Here is a 24,118-nt window from a genome sequence, read left to right as displayed (position 1 = left end):
ATAAGTTTGTCGTGCGGCACTGTTTCAAATGCCTTTTGAAAGTCCATGTACACCACATCAACAGCATTACCCCTCATTGATCCTCTGCTACCTCTTCAAAAGACTCCAGCAAGTTAGTTAAACACGATTTCCCCTTTAGAAATCAATGCTGGTTCACCCTAATCAACCTACATTTTTTCATGTGACTATTAATTCTATCCTGAATAATTATTTCAAGAAGCTTCCCCACCATTGAAGATAAACTGGTCTAATTGCTGGGCTTATCCTTACAACCTTTTTTGAACAAGGGCGTAATGTTTGCAATTCTCCAGTCCTCTGGCAACTCCCGAGTCTAGAGAAGACTGAAAGACTATGGCCAGTGCCCTTGCAATTTCCTCTCTTATTTCCTTGGATACATCTCATCTGGTCCAGGGCCTTGTCAACTTTAAGTATCAACAGCTTATCCAACACTTCCTCCTTAGCAAATTTTAACGCTTCTAGTGACAGAGTTTCCTCCTTTGTCACCATGTCCTTGGTAGCATCTGCTTCCTTGTTAAAGACAGATGCAAAATATTCATTTAACATCTCAGCCATGCCCCCTGCCTCCATATGTAAATCCCCTTTTTGGTCCCTAATCAGCCCTCCTCCTCCTTTTACCACCCTCTTACTATTTGTATGCCAATAGAAAACTTGGGGATTCCCCTTTATATTGGCTGTCAGTCTTTTCTCATAACCCCTCTTTGCATGTCTTATTTGTTTTTTCACTTCCACTTTGAACCTTTTGTGTTTCGCTTGGTTCTCAATTGTATTTTCTACCTGACACCCGTCCTAAACACATTTTTTTTCTTCTTTATCTTAATTTCTATCTCCTTTTCATCCAGGGAACTCTGGATTTGTTTGCCCTACCTTTCCCTTTTGAGGGAATATACCTTGACTGTATCTGAACCATTTCTTCTTTGAAAGTAGCCCAATGTTCAGCTACAGTTTTTCCTGCCAACCTTTTCTTCCAATCTATCTGGTCCAACTCTGTTCTTGCCCCATTCAAGTCGGCTCTCCCCCAGTTAATTATTCTTAGTCTGGATTGTACTACCATCATCCTAAACACATGGACAATAATCACTGTCTCCTAAATGTTCCCCCACTGACACTTGATCTCCTTGGTCCAGCTTATTTCCAAGAACCAGATCCAACAGTGCATCCTTTCTTGTTGACTGGACACATACTGCTGCAGAAAATTCTCCTGAACACAACCTAGGAACTCTAGCCCCTCTTCGCCCTTTACACTACCACTGTCCCAGTCTACATTTGGGTAGTTAAAGGCCCTCATTATAACTACTCTATAATGTTTGCATCTCTCTATAATCTCCCCGCAGACTTGTTCCTCTACATCCTTCCTACTAGTTGGTGGTCTATAGGCTACACCAAACAATGTAATTGCACCCTTTTTGCTCCTTAGCTCTAGCCAAATTGATTCTGTCCTTGAACCCTCTGAGACATCCTCTTTCTCCAGCGTTGCAATACTCTACTTAACCAATACTGCCAATTCCCCTCCTTTTCTTCCTTTCCGATCTTTTCTGAACCCCTTGTACCCAGGAATATTTAACACCCAGTTGTGCCCTTGCTTGAGCCAGGTCTCTGTCATTGCCACAATATCATATTTCCACATTGCAATCTGCGCTTGTAACTCTCCAATCTTATTTACTATATTCTGTGCATTCACATACATGCACAGTAGCCATGATTTAGACTTCATGATTTTCTCCCTTACTTGGACTCCACCTATTAACTTACTATTCTTTATACCAGTGCTATCTGTTTCTCTCAGTATTTTGTGTACTCTGGTATTGGTCCCTCATTTTCTCGCCCAGTTCCCACATCCTTGTCGAGTTAGTTTAAAGCCATCCCAACAGCACTAGCAAAACGCCCCGCAAGGAACTAGGGCCCGGCTCCATTCGGGTGCAAGCCATCCAGCTTGTACAGGTGCCATCTTCCCTAGAGCCAGTCCCTGTGCCTAAGGAAGCTAAAGCCCTCCCTCCTGCACCATCTTTCCAGCCACGCATTCATCTTCTTTATCTTCCTATTTCTGTACTCACTTGTACGTGGGAATGGGAGTGATCCAGAGTTTACTACATTTGAGGTCCTGCTTACTAATTTTCAACCTAGCTCCCTAAATTCCGATGGTAGGACCACATCCATCTTCCTACCTAGGTCATTGGTACCAATGTGGACCATGATCTCTGGCTGATCACCCTCCCCCAGAAGAATGTCCTGCAGCCATTCGGTGACATCCTTGACCCTGGCACCAGGGAGGCAACATACCATCCTGGAGTCATGTCTACAGCTACAGAAAAACTATTTGCTGTGACAAACTGATTTAAAATGGCCTCTCCTTGCAGGAACGGCACTCCGCATTCTGGGCATTCTTCATCTCGATGCAGCCTTTCTCCATCACAAGGAGAACAATGAATAATGGTGGCTATCCCATGCCTTCTTCTCACTTTCACGGTTTGAGGTTAAGTGCACTGGAAATTTCTCATGCAATAAATTGGACTGTAATCAGCTGCTTTTCTCCATGAGATTTCTTTTTGCCTTGAATAAAAAATTTGTTTTACTTTCTCTCATCTGCCTGCCTTGTTATCTGTACTGTTTGATAGGGTCAAGTCTTTCCACAACTGCAAAAAAAATCAGAGAATGTTTCTTCTAAGATCCCCACAACAATGCAATCTTGAATTATTTCATCTTTCAGGGCTCTGTATTCACAATTTTCAGCTGATCGATACAGCTCACTAATAAAGGAATCTATGCTCTCTCCCAGTCTTTGGGTGCACCTTTTGAATTTTGCTCGCTCTAATAATGGTATTTTTCCAAAAACTAAAGGCTCAAAGGCTTTGATAATTTCCAAGTGATGCCATGTTTTCATTGATACCCAGTCTGATCATAAAGCCACCTGCACTATTGCCTATGGCTTTGAGTAAAGTACTGACCTGCTCCTTGCTAGTCTTTTCTGCTTGCCCTGATACTGTCTGTACCTGGTAAACCTGCGACGCCAGTTCTGCCACTTCTTGGCTTGATCTGGGCCTTCCACATAGCTGAAGTACTCTGGTAAAGGTAGGATTTTTTCCATCTCTTCCTTGTTGCTTCTTGAGTACAGTTGAAGATTTTCCCACGTTGTCCTGGTCCTGCAGTCGTTTCTCTTGCTGCTCCTTTCAGTTGCTAAGCTCTTCACTTGTTGCTCTTTTCATCATGCTTAACCAACATCTTCATCTGTTATTGTTGTTTCTGGTCTTAAGTAGTAGTCATGAATCTGTGCTTACAGACAATGCTGGAGGGGATACTGTTAACAAACTCTGCCCCAGAACTTCCATGGAGTGGCAATCGCTGTCGGATTCCTATATGCTCCTTTTCACTCACCAGGTCGGGAACTGCACGTTTCTCACCTGATCTTTTGACCCGGGCTTAGTGAGAAATGTGCAATGCAGCAACTCCAGAGTCCATCCAGTGCTAACTATTCAGAAGGTAGACTCTGCACGAGGCTCTCCACAGAATTCTCTCTCTCCATGCTGTTACGATGTGATCCTACATCACTGATGACGTGGACTATGTATTTACATATTTAACATTAACCCTTTATAGTCCACAGTCAACCCTGCAAAGTCCTCCTCAATAACATCTGAGACTTAATAAAATTGGGAAAGTTGTCCCCCAGATCAGTTTGGCCGTTGTTCACAGAATCATACCTTCCAGCCAATGATCCAGACTTGCCAATGTCCTCCCACCTACCACCCTCCTTCAGATGAATCAGTATCCTCCATGTTGAATACCATTTGGAAGAAGCACTAAGGACTGAAAGGGTAGCAGAATGTATGCTGGATGGGGCACTTCAGTGCCCATCAAGAATGGATTGGTAGCCTCCATCATACTGGGCAGTACGACCTCCATACTAAATAGGAAAATCAGAACAGATCTAGCATCTCAAAACTGGACAGTCATAGGGGGCTGCAGGCTCTCAGCATCAGCATTGTATTCAACATTCAATATATTGTATTACAATATGTAATCTCATGGTCCAGCATATCTCTCATTCCACCATTACCATCAAGCCAGGAAACCAATCCTGGTTCAATGAGGTATGTAGAAGAACATGCCAGGAGCAGCACCAGGCATACTTAAGAATGAGGTGTCAACTTAGTGCAGCCACGGCACAGGACTACATGCAAGCTAAACAGCAGAACCAGTATGCTTCTAAGGTATCCCCACAGCAAAGCAATCCCACAACCAATGGATCACATCAAAGCTCTGCAGTCCTGCTATATCCAGTTGTGTATGGTGGTAATTAAACAATTAACAGGAGGCAGCAGCTTTCTGGTTATGGAGTGAATCTATTTGACTGCTATAATGAAGGGAGCCTCACAGGAGGCAAAGATGGGTCATCCGCTTGGCACTTCTGGTTGAAGACGGTTGCAAATGTTTTAGCCTCGTCTTTTGCCCGCACATGCTGGGCTCTGACATCAAAGCCTGTGGCAAATGGTGAGAGAACCAACACAAGAGAAAAATCCTACTTGACCTCTTCTTCTGGCATCTCCCATTTTACTTGGGGTTGCCACAATGCTGGTTGTACCCTTCTCCATCTCCTGTCAGTCACCCATTCCTCCTCCAATCATGCTGCATTTAAGTCTCTCATCAACTGTATTTTCCCACCTGGTCCTAGGTTTTCCTCTTCTCCTGCTTCCTGGCAGTCCCATCTCCATCACTCGTCTCACCACATTTTCTGTCGCTTTCTGCAACTGATGACCATGTCAATGTATCAGTAATTACATTGTCCAAGGTCCAATAACCATCTTTTTAAGAATCGGGCTGCCCGCTCCTGTCCAGCTGCCCATGCCAAACATTTTACGTGTAACTCTTTCGAGTACATTCACAGTTCTTGGTTTCCGGGAGTGGGACATGAACCCGCAACCTTCTGATTCAAAGGCGAGGGTGCTATGAACTGAGCCACAGCTGACACCTCTAATAACCATCTTCTTGTTGACTGGCAATTACACTGTATAACAATTACATTGTTAAGACAACTGCTTGTTAAAACAGGCGGTGGGCATTGATTCACCAGTAAGTGGGTACAACTGTAACACTCCAGAGTGGAAGGGACTAGGAGAGTCTGCTACACTGCAGAGCTGTCTTGAGAATAAACCAGCTTGAGGTAAAAGACTAGCTTTGGACTCATCCTTCCACAACAAGCACTTATTGTGAGTAACCGGTGGCAGAGGATGAACTTTAAGCTTTGGTGATTGATTGTTGTATATGAAGTATTTTTTGTCTCAATCCTCTGAGGTAAAAGAAACATATTGCTACCAACAATTTAAGTTACAGGATGGCAGAAATCCGGTGCAAAATCTCAAGCTTTGACTATCCAACATTATTTTCTGAGTCTGAACCATATCAGCAATGGAAAATTGAAATTAAGATGTGGACTCGGGTTACTTCTTTACGTCGAAAGAAGCAAGGTATAGCTTTGGCTTTATCATGACTCTTAATCTTACTTTTTGCTGGTAAAGTATTTTCAGAATGGAACGTGGGTGATTTGGATCAAGGAGCGGGATTGGACCTCCTGTTACAGTTTTTGGATAAGTTTTACAAAAAGGATGATTTACTAGAAGCATATGAAGCATGGTCAACCTTTGATAGATTTAAGAGAACAGATGATCAATCCAAGGAGGAATATATTATAGACTTTGATAAATGGTATGAGGGATTGAAGAGATTTGAACTGGAAATCCCAGAGTCTGTATTGGCATTTAAGTTACTTGACTGTGCACACATCTTTCATGTTGATAGACTTTTAGTATTAACGGGGATTCAATTCTGTGGGAATGACTCTCTCCTGGACCAAATGGCTGCTGTCCTAAAAGAATTTCTGGGAAAACAGTTGTTCCTAGCCACTTTCTTAGCAAATGCGAACAATTATGCCATGAAACAAAGGATGGGGGATTCTATGGTGGCCGAATGTCGAGATCAAATAAATATTAGATGAAGATTTCAGTACAAAGACAGGGTTACTGACAAGCGGTCAGAAAACAGTTGTAACTTTAGCCAATTCGAGAGTCGGGACAAAAAGTGGGTGAGGGACAGTGACCGAAGGCGTCGAACCCAAAAAATGCATGAGGAATGGTTAAATCGGTATTATCAGTGTAATTCTCAGTATCATTACGTGATAAATTGCCCAGGGCGTAAGAATAGTGTTTTTGAAGTAACCCATGAGACGGATTCTCCTGAGGCAAAAAAATGATGGCGACTGCCATGATGGAATTGCGTTGCTCACACAGTTTGAATCCAGTGATGATTATCTAGATGGTCGATTCATTCAACTGTGCAGTTCGAAACAGCGGTTGCACTTACATGGTGTGTGGGATGGATTGGCTTAACTACTACCTGGAGTCTTTCCATGAGACAGACCAGTGGAAGGTCAAGGAGTATGAAAACATTACCTGCTTCAGGTTTGGAGATGATAAAACACTAACGTCTTCCAAAAGTATAGTCCTCCCTTGTAAGATAGCAGGGATCAGTCTGTTCATCAGTACTGATGTGGTCTCTAGCGAGATACCTCTATTGTTAAGTCGATCTGCGTTGAAAAAGGCTCAGATGGCGCTAGGCATGAAGACGATAGAGCGGTTGTGTTCAGGAAAAATGTGGATCTACATTTTACTCAGTCAGGCCATTATTGCACGCCACTAAGGCACTTCTCATCAAAAAGTTCATTAAGTTTTGTTAACTTTTAGAAGTAAGAATTTGGTGGACAAAAAGATTATTTGCAAGTTGCATAGGCAATTTGCATATCTGGCGTTACAAAAACTGAAAGCTCTACTGCGAGATGCTGGAGTGGTTGATAAACAATATGACGACTTTATTGAGCAAATCATGGCTCAGTGAGAAATTTGTATTAAATATCGCAAGACACCACCATATCTGGGGCGAGCTTGCTACTAGCCAGGGAATTTAACGATGCAGTGGCAATGGGCTTAAAGTATGGGACACTGACAGGGGTATTTTTTTGCTGCACTTTATAGATAGGGGAACCAGATTTAAGCTATCCAGTGTCATACATGGTAAGGACAAATGGACCATTGTCGATAAGGTCATGGAGAAATGGACAGGAACAGGATTAGGAACACCAAAATTCCTGACAGATAATGGTGGGGAATTTGCTAATGAGGAATATCTAGATGTGAGAGAAAATTTGAACATCATAGTTATGCACACTGTGGCGGAGAGCCCGTTTAGTAATGGTTTGTGCGAGAGAAATCACGCAGTGATAAGGCAACGTTACGTGAAGTATTGGCCGATCAACCAGACTGCAAATTGCAAACGGCGCTGGCATGGGCAGTGCATGCAAAGAACTTTTTGCAAATGGTTGGGGGTGGGGGAGGTGGGAGGCGGTACAGTCTGTACCAGTTGGTGTACAGAAGAAATCGGAAGTTGTCTTCGGTGTTATCAGATGCTCCCCCTGCTCTTGAAGTGATGAGCATTTGCTCCATTTTTTCTGTTCATGTGAATACTTTGCGTGTAGGCAGAAAAGCTTCCATTAAAACTGAGGTTTCGGAGAAAATCTGGTGAGCCTTACGGCACCACATAAGGCCATCAGGAGTACAGTTTAGACAAGGAGACATCATATATTACAAAAGAGAAGGGTGGAAACTGTTAGGGATTCAAACCTTTAGGGTACATTCTTCGACATTAATTGACACCAACTATACCTTTACAGGTCCTGAACAGGACATAGAAAGTGAAGAGGTATCGTGCACTTCACACACGCACAAACTGGGCAGTTATAAGGAGCAGACTACGGCAGATAGAGGGTCGACTAACAAAGTAACACTGAAGCACAGGATAAGGCTATGCATCCAAAAGGGCAACTACCCAAAGTAGGAACAAAGGTAATATATATGCCAGAAGGGGCCAGTGGAGAGGTGCCACCATCATAGGAAGAGCAGGAAAGGCCACTGGCAAATAAAAACATTGGTTAAATGTGCAGGACAGGAGATAAGACACATGGATTGGCAAAATGAGGTAAAGATATGGAAGGCCAGAAAGTGCAGTGCAAGTTCTGACAATGGATCAGAAAGTGCTTGTGACCCCAGGAAAAGATCGCAGACTTGCAAAAGGAATTCTCATCGCATGCAGGGAAGATCATATAGTAGAGGAATGCGAGTAGAGGTCGTAGCTTGACAAGAACAAGGACTACAGAACAAGCTAGGAATGTCAATAGAAGTAGGAGCCCTTATGACAGAGAGGTTTTAGTAGCTGCTAATGAATTGGAAAATAAGCTGATAAAGTAAGCCAAACAAAAAGAGTTGGAAACAATTTGGGGTATATACTGAAATACCTGACAGGAGACTGCCAGTTTTATCGCACAGGTGGATCTGTACAGAAAGGGCACTTGTTGCTGGCAGGTTGAAGGCTAAAGTGAGAATAGTAGCCCAAGGCTTTGAAGAAAGACTTGGGGATCAAGATGTCAGGGTGGACTCCCGTACTACAGGGAAAGTGAGCTTGAATATTTCTTTAGTTATTTTAGCATATTCCTGGGAGTGCAAATCGATTGATATAAAGCTGCATTTTTGCAGGGTGAGGTATTTCAAAGAGAAGTTTTTTTTTAAACCACCTAAAGAATCTGGCGATATAGAAGGAAAGCCGTGGAAATTGAACAAGTGTGTTTATGGATTAAACGATACATCAGAGTGTGGTATTTTTCCGTGAGGTCTGTCCTGTTGAAAAAGGGGTGCATTCAGTTAAAGTCAGACCCTGTGATGTTCTAATGGTATCACAAGGAGAAACTAGCAGGAATATTTATCATGCATGTTGATGATTTTCTGTCTGTAGAATTCGAGCAATGTGTAATTGAGAAAATAAAGAAAGAATTCAAGGTTGGAAGTCTGGCTTCAGGAGCCTTTAAATACATAGGTTTAGACATATGCAGAACAAGTCAGGGGTGACATTGTTGATTAAATCTTAATTAGAAAATGTTAATCACATCCCAATAAATCAGGTTAGATCCTCACAAAAAAAAGGATCCTGCATCCAAGGAAGAAACAGGCCAAATGAGAAGCTTGATTGGGCAGATGGACTGGTTGTGCACTCAGACTAGACCTGATGGTAGTTACGACATGTTGGAACCGACTACTATGATGAAGCATGCTACAGTTGAGGAGGTTCTGAGAGCAAATAAAAGATTAAAGAAATTAAATTCAGCGAAATGCATACTCTCAAGTTTCCAGCCTTGGGTGAACTGTAAGATATGAGTTTGGTCATTTTTAGCAATGCCTCACATGTCAATCTTCCTGATAGATATTCTAGCATGGCAGGGTTAACCATAATCTTGATGAGAAAAAATGATAAAGGTTGCACACATTGGCTTAGGATGCCAAGAAAATAAAAATGGTAGTGATAAGCACCTTAGCTGTTCAAACACCAGCTTTAGTAGAAGTGATAGATACGGGGGTCTACCTATCCAATATAGTGACGGAAACACTATAAGGGACAACGTGAGAAAGGTTTGCCCATAGAATGCTATGTTGATAACTGGTCTTTTAGGATAATGTTCATTCAACGAAAAGTGTAGCTGAAAAAGGCTAAGAATAGATCTAGCAAGCAGAAAATAAATGTTAGAGAGAAGGGAGGTACCCAAGATACGATGGGTTGACACAAGTCACCAATTATCAGACTACTTCATGAAAAGAAATGCCTGCTACAAGAAATTAAGTGTATTAGAAGAGGGGCATCTTATGTCCTAATGATGAAATGGGAAACTGATTTTTTTTTTTTGCTTTGTAGTTGTTTATATATGGTACAGGAAATGTGGGATCAACAAATGTGAAAATGTGACTCTATTTCCTTCTGTTTAATTTAATTCAAAAATAATGTTCTTGAATTTTTCAAAAGCTTTAATTTAAAAATAAAAAGGAGGAATCTGTCAATGTATCAAGAATTACATTGTCAAGATCCAATAACCATCATCTTGTTGACTGGCAATTACATTGTATGGCAAAATGGCATGTTAAAACAGGTAATGGGCATTTGTTCATCTATAAATGGATTCAGCTGTAAAACTCCAGTGTGAAAGGGACTGGGATAGTCTGCTACACTGAAGAGCTGGCTTGGGAATAAACCAGCTTGAGGTAAAAGACAAGCTTTGGACTCATTCTTCCACAACAAGCACTTATTGTGTATAACAGACCACACCATTTCAATAGTTGACGTTTCGAGTCCTCATGACCCTTCAACAGAACTGTTGAAGGGTCATGAGGATTCGAAACGTCAACTCCTCTTCTCTGCCGATGCTACCAGACCTGCTGAGTTTTTCCAGGTAATTCTGTTTTTGTTTTGGATTTCCAGCATCCGCAGTTTTTTGTTTTTATCACACCATTTCAATCTCTTATTTACTTTCAGTGATGCTTCCACAATCTTCACCAACTCCCTGATGTGTTGGTTCTTGATTTTGCCCTTTCTAGTTACTCCACAGATTCACCTCAGCATTCACATCTTCTTGACCTTGTCTGCCCCAATCTAACACAAAGTTGTGTTTGAGGGAGGCTAATCATCTCAGCCCAAGGACATCACTGCGTGAGTTCCTCAGGGCAGTGTCTTAGGTGCAACCATCTTCAGATGCTTTATCATGGGCTTTCCTCTATCATAAGATCAGAACTGGGGATGTTCACTGATGATTGAATTCTGTTACATTTTCAACTCCGCAGACAATGAAGCAGTCTGTGCCTGCATGCAGCAAGATTTGGAAAATATTCAGGCTTGGGCTGATAAGTGACAAGTAACATTCACACCACACAAGTGTCAGACACTGACCATTGCTAACAAGAGTGCCTAACCACATCCTCTTGAATTCAACAGCATTACCATGACCTATGTCTTAAAGTGTTCTGCTGTCAAATATTTACTTTTGAAGCCAATTTGAACACACTTTGTTTTCCAAACAGAGTTAAATTTCAATTTTGTTGATGGTGCAGAAATCTGTTGATCTCTACATGGATGAAGACAAAGATGAAGAAAATTTAAAAGTAACATTTAATTGCACCTCATCATGCTTTAAATTCGAATGATTCCCTTTAAACGTAACCTCCAGTCCATGATCATATTCATTCATACACCTATAATTTGATGGAGAAAGCCCTCTAGGTTTCTCATTTTAAAAATGGCTGATCTTTTTGCCAAGTATTTTAAAGGTGCCTTCACTGTATTAAGGACTGCACCTTCCTACAAAAGGGTTTACTTTTCTCAGATCGGTTGCCCATATAAGGGTGTGCCTGCCTGAGAAATACACCTCCAGCAGAAATGGTCTAATTTAATCTTACTTCTCTTTCAAACTAGGGTAGGAAACAAACTAAATGCAAAGCTTTTATTTATGATGCCCTCATGATAACAATGTCAGCATCTACATGTTAATTAATCCAATGCATATCAGTTTCCTGGTGACAATGAACTCTCATGGGTCCTTGTTTGGTGTTTCTTTGTGTTCGAAATTTTGTTTCCAACAATCCCAAGAATGGCCCAAGGACAAATTGGGCTCTATCCAGGCATGGATGAAGTTGTTTGAGATTTTTCATTTTTCAGAACAGACAATGGGTCTTCTTTTCTGCACCCGCCAGAATATAGCCTCAGCAGTTAAAGCTGGTGGTGCCATTTCCTGGTTAAATTAAATCTTATTGCACCCTCGTTAAAGCTTTTCCTTGCATATTTTCAGGCTAGACAAGTTAATCTATATCCTATTTCATGATTTAAGAGATCAGCCATAGCTCAGTGGGTAGCCACTCCTGTCTCTGAGTCAGAGTGTTATGGATTCAAGTCCCACATCAGGATTTAAGCGCAAAGCTGTTGGATGGCAATCCAGTGCAATACTGAGGGAGTGGTGTACTGTCAGAGTCTTTTGGATGAAACGTTAAACAAAGATTCTGTCTGCCTCCTGATGTGGCCATAAAAGATCCCATTCTGTACTATTCTGAACAGGAGCAGGTGAGTTAGTCCTGGTGTTCTGGCCAATATTTATCCCTCAATCTGCATCACAAAAATACAATATCTGGTTATTATTACATGCTGTTTGTAGGAGTTTGCTGCATGCAAATTAGCTGCCACATTTCCTACATTAGTAACTTCAAAAGTACTTTATTGACTGCAAAGCCCTATGGTACATTCAGTGGTTGTGCAAGATGTTACCATAGATCATGGCACATAAGCAGACCAGGCGTATAAGGCTGCCCATATTTTTCAGCGCCAAGAAGTATGCTTAGGTCTATACTCGGCCTAATAAATCGAACCCCCCCCCGCCCCCCACCTTTCCTAATACACGCGATACTTACATTAGGAGTCGGCCTAAATTTTCACCTCAGAAATGCATGTTTCACTTACCTTATGCACGGTGCATGGTGCCAAGCAAGCAATAATGGCCGTGTTGCCAAGAAGATGCACAGGAGTTTAAGACAGGCCAAACAGAGCAGGGCATGCACATGGCAAACAGAACTGAAATTGGTCCTCCAGCTAAAAGGAGGAAGTTTGAAGGTAGTTTCGAGCTACAAGTTGTAACATTTGCTCATCCAATAACTCATCAAATAACTGTGCTGCAGCGAGGGAATTCAGTGAGTGTGAAAAACTAGTGTGAGAATCGAAGGATGAGGAATCTGCCCCGAAGAAGATGCCCAAGATCAAATGTGCAATGAGAACAGGAAACCAGCCACTGGCCTGATCCTGAGAAGCATGTATTGGAATGGTTCCACAGAAATCACCAGAATGGTTACATTGTCACCAGAAGTGCAATGCAAATATGAGCACTTAAATGGACTAAAATCAAACCCTGAGTCCAGCAAAGATTTTAGAGCAACAGCTGGTTGGTGTAGCCACTTTATGGAACAAAAGAGTGTTGTGGCAGAAGACCAAGATTGCTCCGAGACTACCAAGAGACCGTGGTGCCAAAATGACCACTTTCCAGCGATTCATCAGCCAGCAGCAAAAATACGAGTACACATTATATCACATTGGCAACATGGATGGAACAACCAAGAATTCAATAAGCCCAGCAGTCGAACTGTGGCGTGGAAAGTTTCGAAAACAGTTCTAATGAAAGCCAAGGACATAAGACGACCAAGATTCACGGTAGTACTAGCCAGCATGACTGATGGAACAAAATTAAAGCCTTTAGTAATTTTCAAATTTAAAACTATACCAAAAATCAAGCTCCCTACGGGAGTTTTTGTGCACTTCGCTGCATACAATTTCGTCTGCCACTTGCCTGCCCATTCTGCCAGCCTGCGGATGTTCTCTTGAAGTCCATCACTATCCCCCTCACAGTTTGCCAAACTTCCAGGTTTTGTGTTAACTGAAAATTTTGAAATTTCTCCTTGTACACCCAAGCCCAAATCATTAATATAAATCAAGAAAAGCAGTGCTCCTATTACTGGCCCCTGAGGAATGTAGTAAAATGGAGTGTGTTGGACTAAGTCCCGTAAAGGGTTAACTGTAATAGTCTGTGATGTCATAGGAGCAAGTGACATATGCTCATGTGATCTGAGTGTGTCTAGGAGAAAGCAGCATGGAAAAAAGCTACTGTAAAGTGGTGTTCTCGTAACTTTAAATGTGTTACAATAGTGTTTGTAACTAACAATCTTCAGGAGTTATTGAAACTACTCCAATCCAATAGTATAGGGAACATCACCTCCCTCCAGTCGGAAAGACAACCGTTCACTGCAGCTCTGTTTCCTGTCATGTAGCCAATTTTGTATCCATGCTGATAGTATCCCTTTTGTTCCATGGGTTTCAATTATGCTGGCATGTGGCACTTTGTCAAACACCCTTTGGCAATCCATATATAACACATCAGCCTGTTACCTCATCAAAAAACTCAATCAAGTCAGTTAAACCCTATTTACACCTAACAAATTTGTGTTGGCTATCTTTAATTAATCCACACTTGTCCAATGACTGTCAATTTTGTCCCAGGTTATAATTTCTGAAAGCTTTCCCACAACTGAGTAAAGTTAACTGGCATGTAGTAGTTACCAAATCAGTTGAAAAAAGCTCCTCTCCTGTTGAAGCGAGTATTTTTTTTAAAAGATCATTCACGGGATGTGGGTGTTGCTAGCTGGGTCAGCATTTATTACCCATCCCTAGTTGCCCTTGAGAAGGTGGTGGTGAGCTGCCTTCTTGAACCGCTACAGTCCATGTGGTATAGGTACACCCACAGTGCTGCTTGGGTGGGAGCTCCAGGATTTTGACCATGGAAATATATTGTCATTTCTTCACTGTTGCAAGTCAGGACGGTGAGTGATTTGGAGGGGAACTTCTAGGTGGTGGTGTTCCCATCTATCTGCTGCCCTTGTCCTTCTAGATGGTAGCGGTCGTGGGTTTGGAAGGTGCTTTCTAAGGAGCCTTGGTGAGTTCCTGCTGATGGTACACACTGCTGCTTCTGTGCATTGGTGGTGGAGGGAGCGGTTGTTTGTGGATGTGGTGCCAATCAAGTGGGCTGTTTTGTCCTGGACAGTGTCAGGCTTCTTGATTGTGGGAGCTGCACTCATTCAGGCAAGTGGGGAGTATTCCATCACATTCCTGACTTGCGTCTTGTAGATGGTGGACAGGCTTTGGGGAGTCAGGAGGTGAGTTACTCATCGCAGGATTCCTAGCCTCTGATCTGCTCTTGTAGCCACAGTATTTATATGGCTAGTCCAGTTCAGTTTCTAGTCAATGGTAAACCCCAGGATGTTGATAGTGTGGGATTCAGTGATGGTAATGCCATTGAACGTCAAGGGGAGGTGGTTAGATTCTCTCTTGTTGGAGATGCTCATTGCCTGGCACTTGTGTGGCATGAATGTCACTTGCCAATTGTCAGCCCAAGCCTGGATATTGTCCAGGTCTTGCTGCATTTGGACATGGACTGCTTCAGTATCTGAGGAGTCCCGAATGGTGCTGAGCATTGTGCAATCATCAGTGAACATCTCCACCTCTGACCTTATGATGGAGGGTCATTGATGAAGCAGCTGAAGATGGTTGGGCTGAGGACACTACTCTGAGGAACTCCTGCAGTGATGGAACTGAGATGACTGACCTCCAACTACTACAACCACCTTCCTTTGTGCTAGGTATGACTCCAACCAGTGGAGTGTTTTCCCCCTGATTCCCATTGACTCCAGTTTTGCTAGGGCTCCTTGATACCACCCTCAGTCAAATGCGGCCTTGATGTCAAGGGCAGTCAATCTCACTTCACCTTGGGAGTTCAGCTCTTTTGTCCATGTTTGAACTGAGGCTGTAATGAGGTCAGGAGCTGAATGGCCTTGGCGGAACACAAACTGGGTGTCAGTGAGCAGGCTGTTGCTAAGCAAGTGCCGCTTGATAGCACTGTTGATGATCCCTTCCATTACTTTACTGATGATTGTGAGTAGACTGATGGGGCAATAATTGGCCAGGTCGGATTTGTCCTGCTTTTTGTGCACAGGACATAACATGGCAATTTTCCACATAGTTGGGTAGATGCCAGTGTTGTAGATGTACTGGAACACCTTGGCTCGGGGTGCGGCAAGTACTGGAGCACAAGTCTTAAGTACTATTGCCGAAATATTGTCAGGACCCTTAGCCTTTGCACTATTTAGTGCCTTCAGCCGTTTCTCGATATCACGTAGAGTGAACTGAATTGGCTGAAGACTGGCATCTGTGATGTTGGGGACCTCCAAAGGGGCAGAGATGGGGCATCCACTTGGCACTTCTGGCTGAAGGTTGTAGCAAATACTTCAGCCTTACCTTTTGCACTGCTGTGCTGTGCTCCCCCATCATTGAGGATTGGGATATTTGTGGAGCCTCCTTCTCCAGTGAGTTGTTTAATTGTCCACCACCATTCACAACTGGATGTGGCAAGATTGCAGGGCTTAGATCTGATCCATTGCTTGTGGGGTCACTTAACTCTGTTTATCGCTTCCTGCTTATGCTGTTTGTCACGCAAGTAGTCCTGTGTTATAACTTCGCCAGGTTGACACCTCATTTTTAGGTATGCCTGGTGCTGTTCCTGGCATGCCCTCCTGCACTCTTCATTGAACCAGAGGTGATCCCCTGGCTTGATGGTAATGGTAAAGCGGGGGATATGCCGGGCCATCGATCATGTTCGAGTACAATTCTGCTGCTGATGGCCCACAGTGCCTCATGGATGCCCAGTCTTGAGTTGTTAGATTTATTCAAAAACTATCCCATTCAACACAACACAATGGAGCATATCCGCAATGTGAAGGAAGGACTTCGGCTCCACAACGACTGTGCGGTGGTCATTCCTACCTGTCATGGACAGATGCATCTGCGGCAGGCAGGTGATGATGAGGTCAAGTATGTTTTTCCCTCTTGTTGGTTCCCTCACCAGCTGCCGCAGACCCAGTTTAGCAACAATGTCCTTTAGGACTCAGCCAGTTCGGTCAGTAGTGGTGCTACCGAGCCACTCTTGGTGATGGACATTAAAGTCCCCCACCCAAAGTACATTCTGCACCCTCAGTGCTTCCTCCAAGTGGTGTTCAACATGAGGGAGGGCAGTACGTGGTAATCAGCAGGTTTCTTTGCCCATGTTTAACCTTAGACTTTATGGGGTCCAGAGTCAATGTTGAGGACTCCCAGGGCAACTCCCTCCTGACTGTATACCACTGTACCATCACCTCTGCTGGGACTGTCCTGCTGGTGGAATAGGACATATCGAGGGATGGCGATGGTGGTGTCAGGGACATTATCTGTTTGATCCTTATCAGGTCTGATCTGATTCCATGAGGCTGTTGCTTGACTAGTCTATGAGACAGACTTGCCCCTAGATGTTAGCGGGGGGGACTTTTCAGGGTCAACAGGGCGGAGTTTGCTGTTGTCGTTTCCAGTGCCTAAGTCGATGCCGAACGGTCCATTCGGTTTCATTCCTTTTTTGAGACTTTGTAGTGGTTGGATACAAGTAGGTCAGACCAGGTAAGGATGGCAGATTTCCTTCCCTAAAGGGCATTAGGCAACAATCATGATCCAGATTTAATTCCAAATTTTTTTTATTGAGCAGTACCCTGGGTCCCTGGATTACTAATCCAGCAACAATACCACTACGCCATCACCTCCCAGGCTTATTCTTTGGTCACTGTTAAGTTACTTGATTTCAGCAGAGAGTACAATTAGGGGTATTACAAACTGGCTTCACAGCAGGTGAAGTAACAGGTGCAGAGGGAGAAAAAAATCAAGGCACCTCAGATTGATATTCAGTGAAGCTTAATGGACTTGGCTGTGGTTTAACAGTTAAATATGATGTGTACTGCCTTTCCCTGCAGTTTCCAAACTGTAGGTCGTAACTCCCAACAGCAGCCATATTTGGGGTCGCGAGCTTCCCCTCCTCCAAGGCACCAATGGCGACTGTGGAGAGGTGGTAATCTAGTCCATAGGCACTGATAGGACAGGCCTGGACCCTCTAGATCAATTCTGACAAACAACACAGGACAGATGGTGAGCCCAAGTGCTCTTTAACTTCAGAAAACACTTTTAGCAGCTAGTGTGGGCCAGACATGTTTGCGTACCGACTAGGCTTAGGCAGCAGCTGGCAAGTGTAACACAGTCACTGAGCAAGTGACTATCATTGGCTTCAAACTTTACTGTATTTCTGCTGGTCTGACTGTTCTTGATCAAATCTCTCCTCGGCTTCCTCAATTCCAAGGAGAACAACCCCAGCCTATCCAATCTTTCCTCATAGGGGCAATTTTCCCATCCTGGCAACATCCTTGTAAATCTCCTCTATACTCCCTCTAATGGAATTACATCCTTTCTGTAATGAGGTAACCAGAACTGCACACAGTACTCAAGATGTAACCTAACTAATGTTTAATTTAGTTCCAGCGTAACCTCCCTGCTCTTACATTCTATGCCTCGGCTAATAAATGAAAGGATTCTATATGCTTTCTTAACCACCTTATTGACCGGTCCTGCTACATTCAGGGATCAGTGGACATTCCTCCAAGGTCCTTCACTTCCTCTATACCCCTCAGTACCTTCCCATTTGATGTGTATTCCCTTGCCTGTTTGACCTCCCCAAATGCATCACCTCACACTTCTATGGGTTGAATTCCATTTGCCATTTTTCTGCCCACCTGCCCAGTCCATTGATATCTTCCTGCAGTCTACAGCTATCCTCCTTGCTATCAGCCACATGGCCAATGTTTATGTAATCTGCAAACTTCTTGACCACTCCCCCTTACATTTACATCCAAATCATTAACCACAAAAAGAAGGGGACCTAGTACTAAGCCCTGTAAAACTCCCACTGGAAATAGTCTTCCAGTCGCAAAAACACTCACAATTACCCCACGTGTCCTGTCACTGAGCCTGATCTGTGGAATCTGCAAAGGTAACTTTCTTTAGTTTAGTTCCAAGGGGAAAAGTTCTTGAGGAAAGTATGAAAATGCAAAGTCATACATTAAATGCTGGCATACAAGTACAATAATAAGTTATTTAGGGTTTAAGAGCTCTGTGGCCATTTGTGCTGATTGTCTAAAGGTTATTTTGTTGAGCCTTCTGTTCCTCCCAAAACGTTAGCCGTTCTTATTATTGGCACAAAAATGAAAAACCGAAGCCCAACAAGGAAGCTATTTGGCTATTGAGCTCATGTCAGTTTCCAAATGAGTGCTTCAAAGTAGGCATTAGTGGATATCCAGGCCAAAACCCTTTTTTCCTATTTATTAGCCCATGGACACGAAAGCTATTCTAGTTAACTCAGTGCATAACCGGGATCAAATTTTATGCCACTCTAATCTTCATGGGTCAACGGAACACCAATGGAGGAGTTTTCTATTTATTTTCCCACACCTACTGGCTCCCATCATTTATGTTGTGTATTTTCGTCAATGGTGTCAGAGACTGATACTACCATTCAGTCTGTGCTGAAAGACTGTTGGCCCTGTTATCTCCAGTGTTCCTCTCGCACATTATCATATCAAACATCCAATGAGGGTAGATGTCTGAATTTTCACAAATGATAACTGTGCACTAGCTTTACATATATTTGTATCCAACATTCCATCCCTTAATCTAGCTACAAGGTATTCAGAAAAGATAGGAGAGGAAAAACAAGGAGCAGGGTGGCAAAGATACTGACTGCTAAAGCACTGGAAAGAGTTATATACTTGAGGGTTCACAGACAATCTATTTGGCTAGCATTAAGAGACAATTGAAGAGCTATAATGTTGCTTTGTGTATACTACGGGCCATGAAATAATGGAAAGGAGATTTAAGGAACAATTTTCAGAAGGATACAAGAACTTATGGGAAAATAATGTTAAGGACAAAGAGGGGAGGAATTCCTGAAGTACGCATGGTAGAACATTATTTATCAGTGTATTTCTAGTCCAATGGGGATCTAGTTCTGGGGAATGAAGTGGAGAAATTGGAATATGTTTGAATGGGTGAAAGGAAGGGCATGTGAAGATAGAGCTAGAGCTACTTGGATCTCTAAAAATAAAGGCAAAAATGAAACAAAAATGAAATAATAAATGTCACGCTCAAAAAACAGTAAAGAACCAAACTGAATTAATGGAAGGACGTAAGCAGTAGGCCATTCGCCCCCATGACCCTGAACCATCATTTGATAAGATCATGGCTGATCTGATTGTGGCCCCTACTTTTTGTCTACCCCATAGTCAAGAATCCATCCAACCCAGCCTACCATATTAGGAAGAGGGAATAAGAGAAACACAGCATGCATAATGTCATGAAGATGTGCTTTATGCCAAACAATGATTTTTAATCCACTGGCTGGAAATCTGAAAACAAGACTTTTTAAAAACACAGAGGCTAAAGTGATTGGAACTCTCAGCCTGTGATGGCTAACCTGCAACTGTTGGAGATGGTCCATTAAGACTAATCGCTTGGACAATGGGGCCCTGGCTAAGTTAGCTTCCAGACATGAACTAATCAAATCACCTTTGGAATACACAGACAATGCCTTTTTTGTTAAATCTTCCTGGCAGTTGGAGAAGCAAGGTCACCTGACAAGCCAACCTTTTTTATGTTTTAGGCACATGTTTTTTCAGCAGAACTGAGGGCAAGCAGCTTAAGGAGGTCCCTTCTGCCTCCCTTTTTTCTCCATCCCACCCGGTAAGCCTCGAGCCCTGTTTGCTGACTGTTATCATCCAGGGACGTCCTGCTGCAGACAGAGATTTCTTTAAAGTATCCAATGCAGCACTATAGTCTCCTGAAGAACAACAAACTCAGCCTTCTAAATCTTTAAAATCGGAAGCACAAGATCATCGAGTTTAGCCTGGAGCCAGCTGAGTCACCAAACTACAGACTGTATACTTTTACTTTTTTGCTGGGCTCTAGTTTGGACAACCTATCCTTCCCCACTCGGTAATCTGTATTTGTGTGTGAGAACTTAGAGCGTGCGCGCACGAAAGTCAGCACGTATTTTATTATTTTACACAGATCAATTTAAGTATAATAAAGTTACCCTCTTTCTTTGTTAAACTCAAGAAACCTGTCCTATTGGTTCTCATATCATCACAGCACAGACATTTATGTACTCACTGAATTGACAAGTATATCCTTTTCAAGCAAAAAAAAAACTGTTGCGGTTAAACAAGGAAAGGACAATGAGGGGAATCATTCAACTCCTCCTCATCTGGTCGTAACAATGAAATTAGAAAGTAAGCAGGTTTCTCTCTCCATGGATGCCATCAGGCCTGCTGAGTGTTTCCACCACTTTTAAAAAATTTTGTTGAAAAACAGATAAGTTAAATTTCTCTAAAACTTCAGTGAGACCACACTTGGAGTAGGGTGAACAGCCCATCTCCGTGTGATAAAAATGACATTGAGGAACTGGTGAAAGTGCAAAAAAGCTTTAAGGATGATGCCAGAACTTAGGTTATAACTATCAGTAAAAACATGCAGAAAAGAGAAGGCTGAGGGTAACCTGATAGAGATCTTTAAGATTATGAACTAGCTTGAGGAGGGGGAGGTGGAAAAAATGTTTCAGTTGTGGAGGAGTACAAAACCAGGCATGGCATAAATATAAGATAATCACATATAAATTCAATGCGGAATTCAAGAGGAACTTCTTTATCCAGGGAATGGTTAGACTGGGAAGTAGAAAAAATATAGAACTACATATTGTGTTTTTGTCATTATAAAGGCCAGAATTTATTGCTCACGTTAATTGCCCTTTTTAAAAAATTCTGTAGCTGAATGCTGTGCACCAGTATGAACCAAAAGGTGCTGCTTGCGTTGGCAGAGCAAGGCCATCCACATATAGAACGTCATTGGCAGCATGTCACTCGTGCAATATCATAGCCATTTCTTTCTGTGAGCATTTCCTTCCCCTAATTGCTTCCATTATCTTTCTGGAACAACCTGAATTCCAGATAAAAGCAAAATACTGCCGATGCTGGAAATCTGAAACAAAAACAAAAATTGCTGGAAAAACTCAGCAGGTCTGACAGCATCTGTGGAGAGGATGACAGAGTTAATGTTTCGAGTCCGTATGACTCTTCATCAGAACAGATAGATCAGAACAGATGTGTTTCAGATCGTTCAGTGTTTGGAACTGCACAATGGGTAAGTAGTTCTTTTCGGACCATTTTGTGATGTTATTCACTGTGTTTGTTGAGGCCCAAGTGAACAAAGCAATTCAGTGCATCTTTGGAAACCTCAAATCGATGTTAACACCCTGGTTACCCTTGTTGTCACTTCCCTGTCTATTTGCCACAATGCCACAACTCTCCATTAGTCCAGCAAAACGAGGAAAACAAATTTCTTTAAATTCACCAGGACCTCAGCAATGTCCTCCGACACAGCTTGTAGTCATGCGCTTGTAGTCATGCACTGCCCTTTTCGGCCCAAAAGTTTAACTTTCAACTATGCGACTTCAACCCTTGGAAGGGTTGTAAAGTCACATGGAGTTCACAAGAAGTCACAAATACCTCATGAAACATCCAATTCTCAGCAAAGCTCTTAGGCAACCCTTGAAAAGCATCATCACAAATCATGGCAATGTGGATACCTCATGCACAAAATGAAAAACTAAGATCTCTCCAGTGTATGACTGCAGTCACCCAGAACAGACCACTAAATATATGATGACTTAATGCCTGATTCACAACTAGGAAGGAGACATTATAGCCATACACTCCCCTTCTCCTGAAGCAATTATCGAGCTTAACCACCTGAACATAAAATAATAGTTATGGCTCTCCATCAACAACACTATAAAAAAGTAATGTTAATGAAACAAATTGATTATGTTGACTATTGAGCAAGTTTGGCATGGAAATAAAATCTAGCAAAAACAGATGAATGCAGTATTGACGCATGCACTTTCCAACTCTGACAGCAAAGAAAGTGTGAATTGTTGAGAATCCATAAACTTAAAACTAATGCAAATGCTCAGAGGTCCCAACAATGTTTAAGCCAGCTGGGATGATTTTTCAGTAACTAATACATTTCAAGATGAAATCAGGTCAACTCCAAAAGCTACAATACAGAATAAATTGAAAGGACTTGAACAGACCACTGATGAGCCTATGCACAATATGTTAATTGTTTGCTTTCCGTAGCTTTTTTTCCCCATCCCAATAGGCTGTCTATGGTTTCTACAGCGATAAATCTGTCCAGTTTCTATGGCAATAACAAATCAAAGCAGGTTGTTGGTCGCTGTCCAGAAAGCAAATCAACATGCAGACAAACTATTCACATGTATAATGATTCTATATTCCAACTGCTCTACAAATGAAGTCTCTAAATTATCTATGCACATACTAGTATGGAAGCAAAATACAAAAGGCATTTTTAAGACAGATCAAACAAATGACGAAGACTTATTAAATTTCAACTTATTAATTCTGGAGCAATAATTTAATAGAAAAAAGGCAGCAAGATGGTTAGAGATGCTCTAGTGGCTCCATGTGCAACTGCATCACCCGATGGCATTATTAATCTTGAAGTGATGATTTTAGCCAGGGCAAGTGGAGTGCGTGCATGCGAGTGCATGCAAGTGGGTGACTAGGTGAATGAGTGGGCAATTAAGTGATTTTTTAAAAAGTTACTTCAGCTGCTGTGGACATTTCTGTGCAACATAAGGATAAAGGTCTATCTATAAAGACAACACCAGCACTCCAAGAACACTGACCAACAGTCTCCCACTGGGCAGTGTCCTGGCACCGACGCTTTTTAACATCTGTAAGTGTCACGCCCATCACATCATCACGAAAATTTATCCACGCTGACGGTACTGCCCTGACAATATGGACAAAAATCTTTCCAGGATATGGAAGCCACGCTAAACTCTGAACTGTTCAAAATGGCTGAATATTTCTACAAGTGGAGACTGCAATCAAACCCAGCCAAGTCCCTCGTGTCTGCATTCCACCTTGAAAACCTCAAGGCACAACACCCTAAATATCACCTTCAGTGGAGAGAAAGTGCAGTATGACCAAACTCTCATCTAATCTTAAGTGTGCTCCCTAACTTACCATCACATCCTCCGAAAGATTGCGGCAAAGACCAACATCATCTGTAAGCTCACCAGCACAAACTGGGGTGCAAAAACTGTCGTCCTCCACACTTCTGCCATAGCTCTAGTCTTCTCAACAGCTGAGTACTGTGCAACTGTATGGGCCTCAAGTTGTCACACCAAACTCATTGACACACAACTTCATTCAGCAATGAGAATAATCTCTGGAATTCTGAGACCAACTCTAGTTCAATGGTTACCAGTCCTCTCAAATATCGCCCCTCCCTCCATTTAACAGGACACAGCAACACAAAGAGAAGTGACTTGCATCAACAACAACTTAGGCCTCCCCATCACAGAGACCTTCAAGACCCTCACTCGCCACATGACTCTACAAAACCCCTTCTGGATACGAATTGAACATCTCTTAACTCCATAACACTGCTGAAAGCTGGAAGAAAGCTTGGACAGAAAATGCCCTCCCAAATAAACACATTGTCTCCAACCCAACATCTCAACAACCAGGTTTCAATCTCCCCAAGGGCATGTGGACAACTGTCAACAGGGTATGGACTGGACATGGTTGATGTGGCTATCTAATGGGTGGAGTTGAGGCCACAATCAGATCAGCTATGATCTTATTAAATGGCAGAGCAGCCTTGA

At 42.5% G+C, this 24,118-nt stretch overlaps 1 protein-coding gene and 1 non-coding gene across 8 annotated transcripts in view; both read right to left on the bottom strand.

Annotated features, from left to right (window-relative positions):
- Positions 1 to 24,118, bottom strand: part of cep104 (centrosomal protein 104) — a 254,609-nt gene that overhangs the window by 42,627 nt on the left and 187,864 nt on the right. The gene's annotated exons all lie outside the window — the stretch shown is intronic.
- On the bottom strand, positions 18,859 to 18,985 carry LOC144691309 (small nucleolar RNA U109). Its single transcript, XR_013579103.1, has one exon. It is a non-coding gene; the product is annotated as a small nucleolar RNA U109 (small nucleolar RNA).

Source organism: Cetorhinus maximus, chromosome 15 (genome assembly GCF_964194155.1).
Source record: "Cetorhinus maximus chromosome 15, sCetMax3.hap1.1, whole genome shotgun sequence".
NCBI classification, from domain to species: Eukaryota; Metazoa; Chordata; class Chondrichthyes; order Lamniformes; family Cetorhinidae; genus Cetorhinus; species Cetorhinus maximus.
This window is presented reverse-complemented; position numbering and strand designations above follow the sequence as displayed.